The sequence below is a fragment of the Ceratotherium simum genome, chromosome 2, assembly GCF_057802395.1.
Source record: "Ceratotherium simum simum isolate JZ-2026a chromosome 2, ASM5780239v1, whole genome shotgun sequence".
In the NCBI taxonomy this organism is placed as follows: Eukaryota; Metazoa; Chordata; class Mammalia; order Perissodactyla; family Rhinocerotidae; genus Ceratotherium; species Ceratotherium simum.
This window is the reverse complement of record NC_141901.1, coordinates 77,791,656-77,811,934: the sequence shown is the minus strand read 5'-3', so window position 1 is coordinate 77,811,934 and position 20,279 is coordinate 77,791,656. Positions and strand designations below refer to the sequence as shown.

At 35.3% G+C, this 20,279-nt stretch overlaps 1 protein-coding gene across 1 annotated transcript in view; it reads right to left on the bottom strand.

The window, feature by feature from the left end:
• The window catches only part of COL24A1 (collagen type XXIV alpha 1 chain), a 346,899-nt gene that overhangs the window by 156,958 nt on the left and 169,662 nt on the right, over nucleotides 1–20,279 (bottom strand). The gene's annotated exons all lie outside the window — the stretch shown is intronic.

Below are 20,279 nucleotides of genomic sequence, written 5' to 3'. Positions count from 1 at the left end.
TTCTACTTGGGTTTTTATTTAATATCAGTATCTTCTACTAGACTGAGAAAGCAGCCTGGTTCTAGAGTCCTTACTCTTACCACTTTATTATATTGATCTAGGGTATTTTTGTTTCCATAATCATAGTTAGATATGATCTTCACTATTTCATTCAACAAATATTTACAGAACACCTAGCAAGTGAAAGATTCTTGCGCTAAATAGTATGAGGGATAAAAATAGAAATATAAACATGGATTCTTCTCCCAAGACATTTACAGTCAAAAAGAGAGTCAAGGGATACATATTAATATCTAACACACAAAGACTAACATGTTAAACATGACAAAAGATTACATTTTATGAAATTTATTAGGATGGAAAGTTTATTTTCAGCTGAGGGATCTAGGGAAAATTTCCTACAGGCAGTGTTTGACCTGGGCCTTTAAAGGATAGATAAGATTTGGATGTACAGAGATGGAAGGGTAGGGTATTTCAAAAGGGACTAAGATAGAATCTATCTCAATCATTAATCTTTAAACAAATATTTATTCAATACATATTATGTAGCAGACAATACATATAAAAAATAGTCATTGAGTTTAGGAAGCTTTTACAGTATTTCCTAAATATCTTTCATAACTTTCCCCTTTGCCATTGCCCTAGTTAAAGTACTTGGCTATCATCTCTCTCTAGTACTACCACAATTACTTCTTTATTGGTTTCCCTTTATCACCAATTTATCCTCCACCTTGCAGCCAGTATATGGCATTTCTAACTGGCTAATACGATTATATTACAATATTAATATAAATTCAGCATGTCCTTACGGCCTACATGATAAAATATGAGCCACTGTGGATGGTCTATATATAGGGTTCTTCATTATTTGATCATCATCTACCTGTTCAGACTTTCTTCCCTCGCTTTCCTTTTCACTGTGTGATCCTAGTAGTACTAAACTAATAGCAATTCAGTATATGCTGGGTTCTCTCATGATTTCTGGCCTTTGTACAGGTCTGGCCTGCCATCTGGAGTGCTGCCTAATGTCCTGCTCTATTTCTAGGAAAACCCCTCGACATTATTCCAGGTCCCACTCAAATGCTGATTCCCTTTCAAAGCCTTCTCGGGGTTCCCCCACACAGAATACAGTGCTCTTTTCTTATAGCTATACAATTACTGTATTGTAACTGTTTTCTACATGTTTCCCCAGTAACATATCAAAAGCAAGAGCCATTTTTTTTTACCTTTTATCTGTAGCATCTAGCAGAATATTTGATAAATAATTGATATACAACTAATGTTTGTGGAATAGTGAGAGACTCAAAAAGCTAGTGGATTAAGATTATAGAATAAAGAACGGATACAAGATATATTGCAAATGTATAATTTATAAAAGTTAGTCATTTATTAAAGGCAAGTGTAAAAGAAGAGAGGGAATACAAACAAAAGGCTGAGCTTTCAACACTGGGTAACTGAAAGGTGGTGGTGCCAATTACGGTAAATGCTGAGAGGAATAGAGAGTCAACCAAGATGGCAACATAGGGGGCTCATGAACACACCTGCTCCCATAGACACACCAAATGTACAGCTATACATGGAGCAATTCCCTCTGAAAGAGATCCAGAAACTAGCTGAGTGACTCCTAAAATATGCACATCAAAACAGGAGGAATGGCTAAGACACTCTCACCACAAATTCCACCCTAGTGCTAATTGTATAGCACCATACAATTAGGAAGGAATCCTCAACTCCCAGCTCCTCCCTGAGGAGCGAAGAGTTCAGACTCAACATCTACTACCCCAACTTTTAAGACTCCCACCAGAGAAATGGGCTCCCAAAACACCTAGCTCTGAAAACCAACAGGGCTTGTGTCTGCAAGGCCCATAAGACTATAGCAAACGAAGAAGCAATACTTGAGTGCATGAGCACTCACCACAGCTATCCCCCAAGGTCTCAGTGTACAGGGAGCAGACAAATTGCCCATCTCCCAGTCTTTTTCTGAAAGAAGTTTACCTGTATACTTTAAAAGCTGCTGCCTGAGGGCCAGGCTTCTAATCTAGCAGGCATCTAGGGGCTGGCTGTGATGCTTCCCAGAGACCGAGGAAGCCAGAGGACACCTCTCCCATCTTCTCCCTCCAGCCTGCTCCAATAATAAAACCAAGTCACGAGTATCTCCCAGGAAGGAGCTTCTACACATATCTGGCACCCCAGCTTTTGTGGCTGCCACTTGAGGGATGGGTCACCAGATCACCTAGCTTTAATAGCCAACAGATGTTGCATTCACGAGTCCCACAGGACTGCAGCAAACCAAGAAACAGTTCTCAATGGGTACAGGAGCACTCTCCTATGGCTATACACCGAGGTCAGCACAGAGAGAGCAGGAAAAAACTCTCATCTCCCAGTTTCTCCCTGGAAGGGGCTTAACTACATACTTTCTCAGCTGCTGCCTGAGGTTCTAGCTTCTAATCAGCCTTCATATAGGTGCTGACTGTGATCCTCCCCGTTGGGACACTGACAGGTCTTGGTATACCCTCAACTACTAGGAGTCACTAACAATAAAGAAAGATGCTTGGACATTCATAAATTTGAGAGACATTTGGTGCTCAAGCCAGGCGAGGTTCATCTCCTACAGGAGATCACTCTGTCAAGACTAGGAGAGGTGGCTGTTTTATCTAATGTGCAGAAACCAACACAGAGAGTCAAGGAAAATGAAGAAACAAAGGAATAGGTTCCAAATGAATAAGATAAAACTCCAGAAACAGATCTTAATGAAACAGAGATAAGTGATTTATCAGATAGAGAGTTCAAAATAATGGTCATAAAGATGCTCAATGAAGTCAGGAGAGAAATGCATGAAAAAAGTGGAAATTTCAACAAAGATAGGAAATATAAAAAACTACCAAGCAGAAATTACAGAACTGAAGAATACAATGACTGAGTTGAAAAATTCATTAGTGGTGTTCAACAGCAGACTGGCTAAAGTGGAAGAAAGGATCAGCAAATGCAAAAACAGGGCAGTGGAATTCATCCAATCAGAAGAACAAAAAGGAAAAAGAATGCAAAAGAGTAAAGATAGATTAAGGGACTTATGGGATACCATCAGAGGGACCAATATACAACATTATAGAGACCCCAGAAGCAGAAAGAGGTAGAAAGCTTATTCAAAGAAATAATATCTGAAAAATTCCCTAAACCAGGGAAACAAATGGACATTCAGATCCAGGAAGAACATGGAGTTCCAAATAAGGTTAATCCAAAAAGACCCACACAAAGATACATTAAAGTTAAATTGTCAAAAGTTAAAGACAAGGAGAGAATCTTAAAAGAGAAAATCAACTGGTTACATACAAGGAAACCCCCAAAAGACTATTAGCTGCTTTTCAGCAGGAACTTTGCAGGCCAGAAGGGAGTGGGATAACATATTTAAAGCGCTGAAAGAAAAAACTGCCAACTAAAAATAGTCTACCTTGCAAAGTTGCAAAGGAGAGATGAAGAGTTTTCCAGACAGGTAAAAGCTAAAGGAGTTCTTCATCACTAGACTAGCCTTACAAGAAATGTTAAAGGGAGTTTTTCAAGTTGAAACAAAAGGGTGAAAATTAGTAAAAGGAAGACACACAAAAGTATAAATCTCACTGCTAAAGGTAAACATATAGTTAAATTCAGAATACTCTAATATTATGGTGGTAAGAAAATCATTTAAAACTCTAGTATGAAGGTTAAAAGACAAAAGTATTAAAAACAACTATGACTACAATAATTTGTTAACTGATAAACAATGTAAAAACATGCAAATTGTGATATCAAAAACAGAAACCTGGGAGGAAGGAGCTTTTGTATATGGTCAAAGTTAAGTTACTAATAGCTTAAAATAGACTGTTATAATATAAGATGTTTTATATAAGTCTTATGGTAACCACAAAGCAAAAGCCTACAGTAGATACACAAAAGATAAGGAGAAAGGAATCAAAGCATACCACTACAGAAAATCATCAAATCACAAAGGAAGAGAACAAGAGAGGAAGAAAGGAACAAAGGAATTGCAAAAAAACCAGAAAATAATTAACAAAATGGCAGTAGTAAATCCATACCATTAATAATTATTGTAAATGTAAATGGACTAAATTCTCCAATCAAAAGACACAGAGTAGCTGAATGGATAAAACAACAACGACCAACTATATGCTCTCTATCAGAGACTCATCTTGGCTTTAAAGACTTGCATAGACTAAAAATGAAGGGATGGAAAAAGATATTCTACGCAAATGAAAACTAAAAGAAAGGGGAGGTAGCTATACTTATATCAGTCAAAATAGACTTTAAGCCAAAGACCGTAACAAGGGACAAAGAAGGTCATTATATAATGATAAAGGAATCAAATCATCAAGAGGATATAACATTTGTATATATTTATGCATTCAACATAGGAGTACCTAAATATATAATAACAACAGATCTGAAGGTAGAAATAGACAGCAATACAACAGTGGCAGGGGACTTCAACACCCTATCTTCCACAATAGATAGATAATCCAGACAGAATATCAATACAGAAACCCTGATTTAAACTACACATTAGACCAGACGGACCTTACAGACATATACAGAACATTCCATCCAACAGTGGCAGAATATGCGTCTTCTCAAATGCACATGGACCATTCTCCAGGATAGGTCATATGTTAAGCCACAAACAAGTCTTAATGAATTTAAGAAGACTGGAATCATATCAAGCATCTTTTCTGACCATGACGGTATGAAACTAGAAATCAATTCCATGAAGAAAACTGGAAAATTCACAAATATGTGGAGATTAAGCAGCATGCTACCGAACAACCAATGGGTCAAAGAAGAAATCAAAACAGAAATCAAAACTATCTTGAGGGCCGGCCCGTGGCTTAGCGGTTAAGTGCGCGCGCTCCGCTGCTGGCGGCCCAGGTTCGGATCCTGGGCGCGCACCGATGCACCGCTTCTCAGGCCATGCTGAGGCCGTGTCCCACATACAGCAACTAGAAGGCTGTGCAACTATGACATACAACTATTTACTGGGGCTTTGGGGGAAAAAAATTAAAAAAATAAAAAACTATCTTGAGACAAATGAAAATGGAAACATAACATACCAAAACTTATGGGATGCAGCAAAAGCAGTTCCAAGAAAGACGTTCACAGTGATAAATGTCTATGTTCAGAAAGGAGAAAGATCTCAAACAACCTAATTTACACCTTAAGGAACCAGAAAAAGAAGAACAAACTAAGCCCAAAGTTAGAAGAAAGGAAATAACAAAAATCAGAATGAGGAAAAAAAAAGAAATAGAGACTAAAAAGACAATAGAAAAGATCATTGAAACTAAGAGCCAGTTTTTGAAAAGATAAAAAATATAGACAAACTTTTAGCTAGTCTCACCAAAAAAAAAAGAACTCAAATAAATAAAAGTATAAATAAAAGAGAAGACATTACAACCAATCCCACAGAAATACAAAATATCATAGGAGACACTCTAACAATTATATGGCAACAAATTAGACAACCTAGAAGAAATGGATAAATTCCTGGAAACATACGACTTACTAAGACTGAATCATGAAGAAATAGAAAATCTGAACAGACCAACTACTGGTAAAGAGATTAATTCAGTAATGAAAAACTTCCCAACAAACAAAAGTCCCAAACCAGATGTCTTCATGGTGAATTCTGTCGAACATTTAAAGAGGATCTAATACCAAACTCCTCAAAAAAATAGAAGAGGGAACACTTCCAAACTCATTTTATGATGCCGACATTACACTGATACCAAAGCCAGTCAAGAACACTACAAAAAAAGAAAATTACAGGCCAATATCCCAGATAAATATAGATGCAAAAAGTTCTCAACAAAATATTAGCAAGCCAAATTAAACAGTACATTAAAAGGATCATATACCACGATCAGTGGGATTTATTCCAGAGATGTAACGATGGATCAACATCTGAAAATCAATGTGATACACCACATTAACAAAATGAAGGATAAAAATCATATGATCATCTCAATACATGCAGAAAAAGCATTTGACAAAATTCAACATCCTTTCATGACAAAAACTCTCAACAAACTGTGTATAGAAGGAACATACCTCAACACAATAAAGGCCATATATGACAAGCCCACAGCTAACATCATACTCAATGGTTAAAGTTTTAAAACTACTCTTTTAAGATCAGGAACAAGACAAAGATGCCCACTCCCATTACTTTTATTCAACATAGTACTAGAAGTCCTAGCCCAGAACAATTAGGAAAAAAAAAAAAAAAAAAAAAAAAAAAAAGAAATGAAAGGCACCCAAATTGGAAAGAGAAAAGTAAAACTGTCTCTATTTCCAGATGGCATGATATTACATATAGAAAACCCTAAAGATTCCATCGAAAAACTGTTAAAATTAATAAACAATTTCAGTAAAGTTTCAGGATACAAAATCAATACAAAAAAATCACTTACATTTCTGTACACCAACACCAAACCATCAGAAAGAGAAATTAAGAAAACAATCTCATATATAATAGCATCAAAATGAATAAACTACTTAGGAATAAATTTAAACAAGGATGTAAAAGATCTCTATACTTAAAACTATAAGAAACTGATAAAAGAAATTGAAGACAACACAAATAAATGGAAAAATATCTCATGCTTATGGATTGGAAGAATTAATATTGTTAAAATGTCCATAAGACCTAAAGCGATCTACAGATTCAATGCAATCCCTATAAAGATTCCAACGGCATTCTGTACAGAAATTTTAAAAATAACCCTCAAATTTGTATGGAACCAAAATAGAGCCCAAATAGCCCAAGCAATCTTGAGAAAGAAGAACAAAGCTGGAGACAGCATACTTCTTCCTAGATTTCAAACTATATTACAAAGCTGTAATAATGATAATACAATGGTATTGGCATAAAAAGAGTCACGTAGATTGATGGAACAGAATAGGGAGCCCAGAAATAAATCCATGCATAATATGGTCTATTGATTTATGACAAAGGAGGCAAGATACTCAATGGGGAAAGGATAATCTCTTTAATAACTAGTGTTGGGAAAACTGGAAAGCCACATGCAAAGAATGAAACTAGACACCTTTCACCATATACAAAAATCAACTCAAAATGGATTAAAAACTAAATATAAGACCTGAAACCATACAACTCCTAAAGAAAATATTAGGGATAAGCTCCTTGACATTGGTGTTGGCAAATTTGGATTTCACACCAAAAGCAAAGGCAACAAAAGCAAAAATAAACCAGTGGGCCTACACTAAACAGCAAACATTAAGTAGCAAAGGAAGCCACCAACAAAATGAAAAATAGAATGGGAGAAAATATTTTCAAACCACATATCCAATAAGGGGTTACTATCCAAAATATACAAAGAACTGATACAAGTCAATAGCAAAAAGAAATAATCCAATTAAAAAATGGACAAAGGATCTGAAGAGACATTTTTCCAAAGAATATATACAAATAGCCAACTGGTACAAGAAAACGTGCTCATCATCACTAATCAGCAGGGAAATGCAAAGCAAAACCACAATGAGATATCACCACACACCTGTTCAGACAGCTATTATCAAAAAGACAAGAGATAAAAAATGCTGGCAAGGATGTAGAGACAAGGGAACCTTTGTGCACTGTTGGTGGAATGTAGATTAGTGCAGGCACCATCGAAAACAATATGGAAGTTTCTCAAGAAATTAAAAATAGAACTGCCATATGATCCAGCAATTCCACTTCTGGGTATATATCCAAAGGAAATAAATCATTATCTTGAAGGGATATCTATACTTTCGTGTTCACAGCAGCATTATTCACAATAGCCAAGGTATGGAAACAACCTAAGTGTCTGTCAACATATGAATGGATAAAGAAAATGTGACACACACACACAGGAACATTATTCAGCCTTGAAAAAGAAGGAGATCCTGTCATTTGAGACAACATGGATGAACCTGGAGAGGACCAGCTAAATAAGCCAAAGACAAATACTGCATAGTATCACTTACATGTGGAATCTTAAAAAAAAAAAAAAGCTGAACTCATAGAAATAGAGAGTAGAGAAGTAATTGCCAAGGGCTGGGGGTGGGGGTAAATAGAGAGAGGCTGGTAAAAGGGTACAGACTTTCAGTTATGAGATGAAAAAGGTCTGAGGACCTAATGTATATCATGGCAACTATAGTTGATATAACAATGATTGTATTAATGAAATTTTCTAAGAGGGCAGAACATTTGAGTAGAATTTAAATGTTCTCACACACATATGAAAAAGGTAAATATGTGAGGTGATGGATGTGTTAATTAACTCGATGGGGGGAATCCTTTTACAATGTATCTGTACAGTCATGTATGGCATAACAATGTTTTGGTCAGTGATGAACTGCATATACGATGGTGGTCCCATAAGGTTAGTACCATATATAGCCTAGATGTGTAGTAGGCTACATCATCTAGGTTTGTGTAAGTACTGTAGGAGAGGAAGAAATTTTCCTCTACCCTTCTAGGTTCTTCTGGCTGGTCTAAGAATTAAATTTACATGAGACAGATTAACAGGAGAAAAACAAAGTTTAATAACATGTATACATAGGAGAAACCCGGGAAAACCAAGTAACTTGCCAAAATGGCTGAAGCCCCTACCTTCAATACCATCTTCAGCTAAAGACAAAGATGTTAGGGGTGGGAAGACTCAGGGACTTCAAAGAGAAGGAAGGCAATTCACAGGTAGGTGAAAAGGAGTAAGCGTTTGCAAAGTAAGTGTTTGGCCACACAGAAACGGAAGAACACAGAAGGGAGCCCAACAAACAGGCTTTTCTACGTTCCGCACTGTCTACCACCTAGTTCATGTTATGCTAAAGTGATAACTTGCTTCCCGAGATGGGTTTTTTTAATCCAAATTCTTTTAGGCAGTTAAGGGGGAGGTAACAAAAAAAACTTTCTGAGTCTTTTGTTTCTCAAAAATAATCAGCCTAAAATAATTCTCATGTCATACACTTGGGGCTGGCAAATTTCGTTCCCCTTTAGTATACTCTATTATGTTCACACAACAACGAAATCGCCTAATGACACATTTCTCAGAACATACTATACCCCTGTCATTAAGTAACACATGACTGTATATCAAATCACATTTTACACTTTAAATATCTTACAATTTTATTTGTCAATTATATCTCAATAAAGCTGAAAAAAATGAACTGATATAACAGAAAATTTTATTACTGGACATTATGAATGATCTTTGATAAGATAAACAAGTGGAAGAGTCAGAACAGAAAATGCTGAGAGGAGGGGTTGGAATGGATTTTGAAGGAGAGGTGATAAATAGAGATTTGAACCCAATGAGTTTGAGGTATAATTTTTACCTTTAAAGAAAACGACAGATCAGAGGAAGCTTTTAGATTTACCTTCATCTATTATTGATTTCTTAAACAGAAGTTACACTTCATGATTTAGGTTTTGCTTCATAAACCCTGGTCCTTAAAGGACTTAGTCTAGTACCAGAAAGACAGGCAAATAGGCAAGGGCAATAAATGATGATAGAAGCATGTATAAGATACAGGGGGTAAAGCAATCAAGGTTTAGAGGAAGTGATGCTTGAACTGACTTGTAGAAGAAGAGTAGATATTTGTGAGTCAGGAAAGACGGGAAGGACACTAGAGGTAAGTAATAAAAGCCAGGTGAGCTGTGACCAATTTTGCCTTACCTCCCTCCAGCCATTCTGAATTGTTCCCGACACAGTTCTTCAAACACTCCACATCTTTCATGCCTCCATGTTTTGTTCTCATGTTGTTCCCATTTGAAATGTCCTTCCTTATTCTGACTGTCTCACAAGAATATGACATATTTTCACCTAACTCAAGCACACTAAAGTCCTCTTATGATATAGCCAGTACCAAATAAATTAGAAAAATTACCTTTCATTTCTTAATTTATCTCAGTTCATCACATAAAACATATACTTATTGTCAATGTACAATATATAAGGCATGGGCTCATTGCTGTGGGAGACGGTTTTCTGTAGGGATAGTGTAAATAAAAAAGTAACTATGCTATAAAGCAAAATAAGCTAAGGACCACAATAATGTAGATAAAGTGCTGAAGGGCTTAACAAAGGAAGAGATTGAATCTAACTGGGTAGGGAGACCAGAAAAGACTTCATGGTTGGGCAGGTGATTTGAGATGGGTATTGAAAGTTGATGTTAGGCAGACTACGGGAGTGGGAAAGTGAAGGTCTGTAGAGATGGTAGAAACAACTTGAAACAAAGGCCTAAATAAGTGGATCACATTTAAGGAACACTGAATGGCTACTTTGGCCTAGTAAGTTGGGCAGTGTGAGAAATAACAACTATAAAGATAGGTGAGGGATATATTGTGGGAGGTCTTAAAAGTCAGGACGAAAAATCCTTCAGTCTATATTCTTAAGGCCTCTACAGTCTCATCTCCTTTATAATCTACTACGTCTACTAGCATTTTTGGAGGGGCTTGTATCATCTAGGCCTTTCCTGGTTTTAGTGACTGTAAATTGATTTTATTTCTAATAGTATTACCAATACACCAGAGAAACATAGATTTTGTCACATAGAGAGCTTTTACAAAACTCATTCATTTAAAAAACCAAACAACTGAGCACATAATCCTTGTATCTCAGCAGCTACTATCTTTCTCTTTGGAACTGAAGAAATGAAAAGGTTACATACTTACAAAAAATTTTCTACAAAACACAAAGCTGGCTGTATTTATGGTTAAAGTAAAATCTACATTTCACTTAATTGTTTTTCCTATAGTCATAAGGACAGGTAAAGGTTCCATATATCTTTTCGAACAAAAATGCTATGATGCTCCCCATCAGGCTGCTTTTGTTGAATTGATGGAAAAAAAGAGATGTTTCATAAACAGAAAATACACTGAAAATGGAAAATATTTCAACCTAATGGGAAATATAAGTCTAATGACATTCCCTTAGAACTTTTTCCAAAGTAATGAAAGAAAACTGACTAAAACTTAATATGTGGAAATCCTTTGACCCTTAAAACAGGACTTCAAAAAAACATATATAATGATCAGAAAAATGTTTCTAGTGAACATGTGCACATAAAGAGCAGATTTCATTGTTTTTGGAAAACATTTCCTGGTAAGATTCTTAAGCGTTTGTTAAGGAGAAAAAACAATAAATCACAGTAGAGTACTTTGGATACACATGTGGTCTACATATAAATGCAAATTAATTCATTATGTTCACATTTAGTACTCAAAATCAATGCATGGTAGCAACAGAACCTGTCTGCTAGTTTGGATCTGTTTTCTGATTTGAAGAAATCATATTTGCATTTAGTGCTTTTTTCATTAATAATAAAAGACTAATGAAGCAGAATTGCTTATGGCAGATTCATTTAATAAAAACTGGTGTATCCCAAGTAAAGTATATAACTTTCTAGAAAAGGAAAGAGAAAACTATAGCCTGTAGGCCAAATCCTGCCCACTGTCTCTTTTTGTAAAGTTTTATTGGGAACACAGCCAGACTCATTCACTTACATATTATCTATGACTGCTCTGCACTACAACAGCAGAGTTGAGTAGTTGTGACAGAGACTGTATGGCCTGAAAGCCTACAATATATAATAACTGGCCCTTTATAAAGAAGTTTGCTGACCCCTGTTCTAGAATGAATGTAGGGCCGGCCCTGTGGCTTGGTGGTTAAGTGCGCGCGCTGCGATGCTGGTGGCCCGGGTTCGGATCCCAGGTGCGCATCGAGGCACCACTTCTCCGTTCATCCTGAGGCCGAGTCCCACATACAGCAACTAGAAGGATGTGCAGCTACGACACACAACTATCCACTGGGGCTTTGGGGGGGAAAAAAAAAAAAAAATAGAATGAATGTAACCCTTAAGTTTCAAAATTTAGTACACTGGTTATGTAGATCTTACGTATTTTTTAAAAAATCAGAACCACCAAGATTTTTCACTCGTCTTACTCTCAGATTCTAATTCTGCAGTCACCTTCTCTAAGAGTGGTAGTAACAACAGGTGGCCCAACATGACATCTTTATCCTGGTCCCTACCATTATTCATCAGTTCATCATTCTTTGATATGAATAAGTGGAATATTCTCCATCTTATAAATTCTGAGCATAAAAACATCATCAGAAATCTTTGCTATTTTTATTGATGTGTAAATATCTAAATAAAAATAAGATACTGCACTACTAATAAATGAAAATAATGTAGTTTTATGCAAGCATAGCTTCAAGGGAAGTCCCTTAGCACCTCCTTCAAAATCAAAGTGCCAGCCCTAGAGCCATTCTACATAGAAATTTAGAGCTGCTCAAAAGCTCCTCAAAAGCTGTGATTACCACACTGTAGTATCCCTACCTAAAACCACAGTAATATGTTTTTAGCCAAACAAAGCCAGAGTTTCTCCATCAACATATATATCCTATGGTAGGTGTCAAAACAATTTTTACTTCTTTTTCTTGGAGTATTTTATATAACAGGACTAACGTTTTGGCAAAATTATTTGTATAATTCTTTACTCATTTTCTAGATGATAAATCACTTAAGGATCAAGCCTTATTTAGTTATATATCTAGCACACAATAAGTGTTCAATAAGCATCTTTTGAATGATAGAGTACATACAAGAAAGAAATAAGTTTACCAGTGTCTTTCATTTTTGTTGGCTATGAGAAATCACAGTATCCTTCCACAACACAGAAATATACGTAGATGATGAAGAAAAATATGTGAGATACACATACTTTTAGACAATTTACTTCAAATCATAGCATAACAATCTTTAAACCTATTTGTATTCTGAATCTTAATGTCCCAGGCTCAAATACAGAATTATTTTGAATTTGATTTTTAAAAATAATCCTTAGGAGTAAATCCTTAAAAACCAAAGGGAACTAAAAAATAATTATTTCTAGCAATTTTAAAATAGGTAAAGTGATCAAGTTTATGTTTCCTTAGTTAGAAGGCTAACAAGCTTAGCACGCCAGGCAGTAAGCACACTAAATATTGACATCTGAAAAAGACTGATGTTATTGTTTGTATTTGGAAGCAAAAAGTTCCATTTTAATTTCTCTTTTATTTGATTCCTTTGAAGCAGTTTATTGCTATTCTAATTTGGGCAGTCTGAGAAATTTTATTAGACTAAGAAGGGTCTTCTTGTTTATTACTGTTTAATATGATACATATGAAAAATATATTGTTCCCTATATTACCCTATAAATGTTGGCTCTTATTCCTTTTCCTATAATATTTTACTTTTTAATAGTCACTGAATGCATATTTAGTAAGGATAAAAAAATAAATACTTAATATAAAGCAAAATATATAAGCCTTCTTATGTCCAAAATATGCTTGGCTTTCAATAACACTGTTTTTAACTTGTCGCACAGTATCGTGTGTATCATTCATTTCTCCCATTGATAGAAATTTTGCCTTTTAGCTTTTATCTTAGTCATGTAAATTTTTTTTCATTTTTTTTCATTTCTGTTGGTTTCCCCTTAATAACAACTTACATGTGATTTAATCTTGGTCTACCTCATATCACATTTAGTTTTGTGACATGAACAGTTTTCTGTAGTCTTCATTTTCCCACACCCTTCAACTTTCATAACTGTAGAAAAAAATTCTGTAGGAACACATCTAATACAGTATTTGTTATTTTCCTAATAATTTACTTTGCTTTTTACAAAGAGACATCATAAACGTCAGGAAAATATCTTATAGCTCAAAGGACTCAGAAATCCTTCCATATTTCAAAGTATTTCAACTGTTCCTAGAAATTTGCTGACTCCATTTTCTTAGATAAATCTCTTGTGTTTGCACTTAAAAACTACTAGCATCTTATTTATAAAGTACTAGTTTACCATGGAGTTTCCTGCACCTAGTTTTCAGGGAATGGCAGGTTTAGTAGAACTGTCCTTTTTACTTTACTTCCCTTTAATTCACCTGGAATTGAAATGTCATATATCTTCTCTGTTCATATTGTGGGAGATCAAAATTGGCCACCCTGAAATATGTCTCTTTACCTTGATTATTTTCTCTGAGGGACATTTGACCTCCCCCAAACTGCCTAAAGAATTTAACATAGAAGGCCTGTTTCAGGAAGGAGCCACTACCACATGATGGCTGCAGTATAATGTAAAATAGATGCTGCAATAGGAGAGGCACCAAGCCCCTCTTATCAAAAATTCTGTCTCTCCCCGGCCACATTCTCTAGGGGGCCCTGAAAAGAGTTGTCAGACAAATATTTGCATTTCCATCTCCACGTGAATTGTCATCTTCCCCTCTGAAATCCCAAACCACTACCCCCCCAACACCTTCTGCACCTTTAGCTAAAAAAATACTTAAGCAAGCAGCTTAGTCAGAATGATGAGTTGCTCAGCTCTCTTTCTGAGTTTCTCCCATGTATACATGTTATTAAACTTTATTTTCTCATGCTAACCTGTCTTTTGAATTATTTGGACAGCCATAAGAACATTAAGGGAAAGGGTGGAGGGAGATTCTCCCTGTTCCCCAACAATATCCACCGATAAATCAACATATTTTCTGTATCTTCCTTTTTGAGTTCACTGATTTATACTTCTTTTTAATTTTCTGCACCTTCATAGACTTAATACTACAGGGAAATTAATTCACTGTGGCTTCTTAACCAAATAAGTGATGCTATTACACATTTCAAGGATGACAAATGTCAAATACATGATCCTAAGACATAATAATTTTAACACATCCATGTTTTTGAGATGCTTCTCAAACTACAATGTGGTACTTGGGGCCCCATAACCTCTAACTTCACACAGTAATAACAGGACAGTACAGATTCATTAGAAAGACAATTGGAAATCTTCACCTCATTGTTAAGAGGAAGCAGAGTGATATGGAGAAGTTAGTGATAAGTCCTTTCCAATCCCAGCTCTGGCATTTCACTATCTGACCTTGGACAAATTTCTAAACTTCTCTGAAACATAAGTTTCGTTTTATATAAAATAGGAATTATTTTTATTTCCCAGGGTCTTTGTGAGAATTAAATGATATATTATATACAAAGTATCTGGCATATCAAGATTTTCAATAAATGATAGCTATTTTTATCATATTCAGGTAAACATTCTTCTCATGATGGAATGCACTGTAGATATACATTTTGTATATCTTTCCATTCTCTGAGAAAAATTACCACTCCCTGCTATGTAGAAGACATAACAACAGCTTTGCAGTTTGAAAGCAGGAGGAGGTAGATGACACTTTTTAAGATAAAGGCACTGAGACTACAGAAGCCCTGCATAGGGGCGGTTGATAGAGTTTTCCTTTGTTCTTCCTGTTTGGCTAAATGGTGCCATCAGTTTCTGGAACTTTTCCTCATGGAAATATGAGTCACTTTTTATGATTTAGGTAGGTCCTCTTAAGGAAAGGAAAAATGGACCTCATTAAATAAAATCAACTTTTATCAAGTTTGATGATAATTTCATGGTAAAGCTACCAGACAGCAGCAAAACTAACCACTGTATCAAATATCACATGAGGTTTTGTGTTGAACATTTCTAAAATATTTTCTTCCAGATCCTTCAAAATCTTTCCTGATTCCATTGTAAATACATTAAATTATATTTCATTGCGTCTCAGAAACTAATAACATTTGACAATATTTTAAAATTTAATTGCCAGCTTGGCCTAGGAAATTACAGAGTAAAATTTTATTTTGTCCTTTTCCAAATCTTTCTAATCAGTGATTCCCAAGGATGCACTTCTAAGTTTCCATTTAAAGACAGGACAAACTGATGATTGCTTGGCAGAGAAAAAAATCTTGGAACTGAAAGCAGAAAATTCAGATCTGAAACCCAGATATTCTGCTTACTAGCTGTATGAATTTGAACACATCATGTAACTTCAATAAATTTCAGTTCCCTCACTTATAAAATGGCAATAAGAGTTATCTTACAAGGGTTATTTCAAGATTAAATGAGATAATAGGTCTTTAATAAATGGATTTTCTTCCTTTTATTTCCTCCTCTGACTCTACCTCTATTTAGTTTTGAATGAATTGGTTATAATCCAGTTTAGAATCAACCATCAGAAGCTCTATGATTCCAAACATTTTGTAAAGAGAAGTGTAGTACCTAATTTTGAGGATTATCCATGGCCTTTCCTCTTCCTCTCCCTTTCTGTCATCAGTCTTTTACGATACACTAGCACACCAGAGGGCAGGCAGAAAAACAGAGGACACAGTAGATTGCTTATGAAATCTTGTTAAGTTGATAAATTAAGGAATAAATTAGGTAAAATCAAATGCGTGGGTTACATTTTAAGAGATAAATCAATGCAGCCAGACTATAGGACAATCATAGGAATCTTGTCAAGTGGGCAGAAAATTGGCAACTGAAACTTAATGCAATAAAAGCCACTTTACGACAAAAAATTTCAAATTTTATATTTAAAATAACAGACCAGAAAAGGATCCTGGGAGTGACTGCTGATCGTCTTCCAAGGACATCTCAGTTTCCTGCTATAGGAAAAAGCCTGCATCGTTTTGAGTAGCATCAACAATAAATAAAACATAATAGAAGTTATCATCCCACTCCTGGAGAAGGCTGTGGAGCCACTGCCTCTAAAATATTTAGTCTAGTTCTGTTTGCTTTAACTCCAGAAAGACATCACTAAACTGGAGGAGAGCCAGAGAAAAGAAGCCAAATTGGCAGGTGAGAGGAAGACTAGAAAACATTAAAATTCCTAGAAAAGACCCATAGATTCTTAGAATTAGAATTATCCTTAGACATCATATACACCAATTCCTTATGCTTCCAGGATAGTTCTGATAAATCATAAATAATTTCATTATCAAAGGCCTATTATATGCTGGGGACTGACTAGACTCTTTCCCTTTTTTTGCAGCCTATGTCCAAACTATCACCTCAAATATGTTTCAAATACATCCACTTCTCTTATCTCCACTGCCATCGCCCTGGCCCAAGTCATCTTTCTCTCTCATTTAGACTACTGCCATAGCATCCTAACCAGCTACCCTCTTCTACTTTTCCTCTTCACAACTATGTTCCAACTTCCCAATCCATTGCAACCGGAGTGACCTTAAAACACAAATTAAATCATGTCATTAGCTTACTTAGAATACTTCAATGATTTTCCATCTACTTTAGGATCAAGTCCAAAGTAATAAACATGGCCCTGAATGATTTGGCTCCTGCCTCCTTCACTAATATCACCTCATGCTGCTTTTCCCTTGGCTCACCAAAGTCTATCTACACTGGCTTTCTTTCAGTCCCTCAAAACAGCTAAACATTTTCCCACTTGGGACCATCACATATAACAATAACCATCACCATTACAGCTAACATTTATCATGTTTTTACTATGTGACTGACTCTGTGCTAAGTGCTTTAAGTGCATAACCATGTCTAATCCTCACAAGAAACTCTATGAGGTAGTTACCATTTTCATCCTTTCACTGTTGAGAAAACAAATATTTAGAGAAATTAAGAAATTTCTCTAAAGCAAGGTAAGTGGCAAAGGTGGGACGTCATATTGCATATTCCAGGAATGTTCTTTCTCCCCACTCTTCCCTAGCTAACTCATACCATTCTTTATGGTCACAACTCAAATCATTTCCTCAAAACAGTCTTCTCTCATCTCCTGATCTAAATTTGGTACCCTTGTCATAGTCTCTTAAACTTTTCCCCTATAGAATGTATCAAAGTTTATAATTGTATATTTCTTCATGAAATTATTTATTTAATGCCTGTCAAACCTCCAACAGACTATAAGTTTCATAAAGGCAGGGATAATATGTTCTGCAAATGTGCTTGAATATAAATATAAATATCTGCTGAATAAATGATGAAGAAAGTCATCCAAACCTTCTAAGAATGAGATATTGAATTACTCTGTGGAAGAGTCTGTTTCAGTGTTAGAAATTCTATTAAAATATTCTTGCCTACAAAAAAATTTCCTCCTTTATAATTCTATGCCTTACATGCCTATTCCTCAATAATGTCTATCTACACATCCTAATTCTGGTCTCTTGACTGATATTGAAAAAGTACATTCTTTTCTCTTTTACAGCTCTTCAAATACTTTCATCATAGAAAGTTAAAGACAGAGAGGACTGGCAATTAAGGTGGGGTAATTCCAGATTTATTTGTAAAAAATAGAATGCTAGAATGAAGAGGATGAGGGGGCATCTTTTGAAATTAGAGACTTATTTAGGGCACTTTTATAGAAATTAATTATTTGTCTACAGTAAATGAATGTAAGAGGTATACAAACATGAAATATAGATGGGACTGCTGTTCTCTAGCACAAATTGGGTTCCAATTTGTGTAAATCTAGAAAGAAACAAATAAAACTGGAGGAGGTCCAGTTAAAGGCAATTAAATGACTGTATAAAAAGATTGGTAAAAGTAAAAACTAGCTCTGTGATTACAATTAACCTTAGATACCCCAAAATTACAAGATTGATGTCATGAAGTACAACTATACCTTCCCATATCTCTTGAGAGTTTTGTTTTAACAGAGTTTTGGATTAGATGAACTATATTTCTAAGATTTTGAAATTAATAAGATGTAAATAAAATATAAATAAAATAAAAGCTGAGAATTACCAAGAGCCAAAAATATTCTTTAGACATTTTATACATTTTAATTAACTCAATATAACCATTACAGTTTTTTAAAAGCCTTTATCTCTCATCCTTAATGAGAAAGATAGAATCTCAAAGTTGGAAAGGGTCTTTTGTTTGATAACTTATTGGATGCTTATAACCTCGCTACAACATCTAAGCTGAGTGGCTGTTCAACTAACGTTAAAACCTCCCCAGCTATGTTATGACTTGATGGTGGGGATCCCTTCACAATGTATATGTATATCAAATCATCATGTACACTTTAAATATCTTACAATTTTATTTGTCAATTATACCTCAGTAAAGCTGGAAAAAAAAATTCCCAGCATGGTATAACGCTCTGGCTCTTGAGATTTCAATTTTGAGTTTGGAGCACTGGGTTTAAATCTCAGTTCAGCAATTTATTAGCTATATAACTTAGAACAAGTTACTTACTGTGCTTCAGTTTCCTCATTTAAAGAACTAGAATAACAAAATGTGTCCTTAAAATTTTTTTGAGAATTAAATGAATTTCCACAATATGAAATGTCACTTAGCGTTATGCCTGGCACATAGCAAATGATCAATAAATGTCAATTTCCCTCCAATAAGAGAAATCCACTACCTTCCAAGATAGTTCACTTCCTCTTTGGACAGCCCTGGCAACGGGTTCTTGTACTGTGTAGAACTAGTACAACACTATTAAGTAAATAACCCTTTGTTGTTTTTAGTGCCATCGAGTCGATTCCGACTCCTAGCGACCTTGTCGACAGCAGAGCAGAACTCTGCCTGGTCTTTTTGCCCCATTCTCTCACCTTCTGGTGCTATATCAGACAATACAATGCTCTGCTGCTATTCACAGGGTTTTTGCAGCCAATTTTTTCGGAAGTGGGTGGCCAGGTTCTTCTCCCTAGTCTGTCTTAGTCTGGAAACTCTGCTGAAACCTGTCCACAGGGGGTGACCCTGCTGGTATTTGAAATACTGGTAGTATGGCTTTCAGCATCACAGCAACACACAGCAGCCACAGCGTGACAAGCACCAGATGAGTGGTGTGGTTCCCTGATCCGGAAATGAACCTGGGGCTTGATGGTGAGAACGCCAAATCTTAACCACTAGATCACCAGGAAATAACACTTAGAAGTTTGATATATAAGATGTTATTTTAAGAAAAGATTAAAATCATTGATATTTTAACTTTGGCTATTAATTGTAGTTTATATATATTTCTTAAGCAGTTTGCCACTCAGAAATGGCAGAACTTAATTTCTTTGAGTGACCTTAGAGAAATATGAGTTACAATCATATTTGATGAGAAGCCTGGAATAATCTAATTGATATAAACACTCCCTTGAAATTTCCCTTCTCAGTAAAAACAAGAACAAAAAGTTTACCTTCTAGTGACTCAGGATTAATCAGTATGGCAATGATCTTTTAAGATTAAATGAATCCTCTCTCTTTTTTTATTAATAATTAATGACAAAAAATAAGAGTAAAAAAAATGTATTGCTGTTTTACTACAAGACCAGAAAATATAATTGGTTAATTACTTAAGCTAATAAAATAATTTTTTAGAAAATTTTATTTTTATTTAAGTCATAAGATAGGTTATAGGGTATTGAATTTGCTCATTTAACCTATTAAATGGTACCACTTG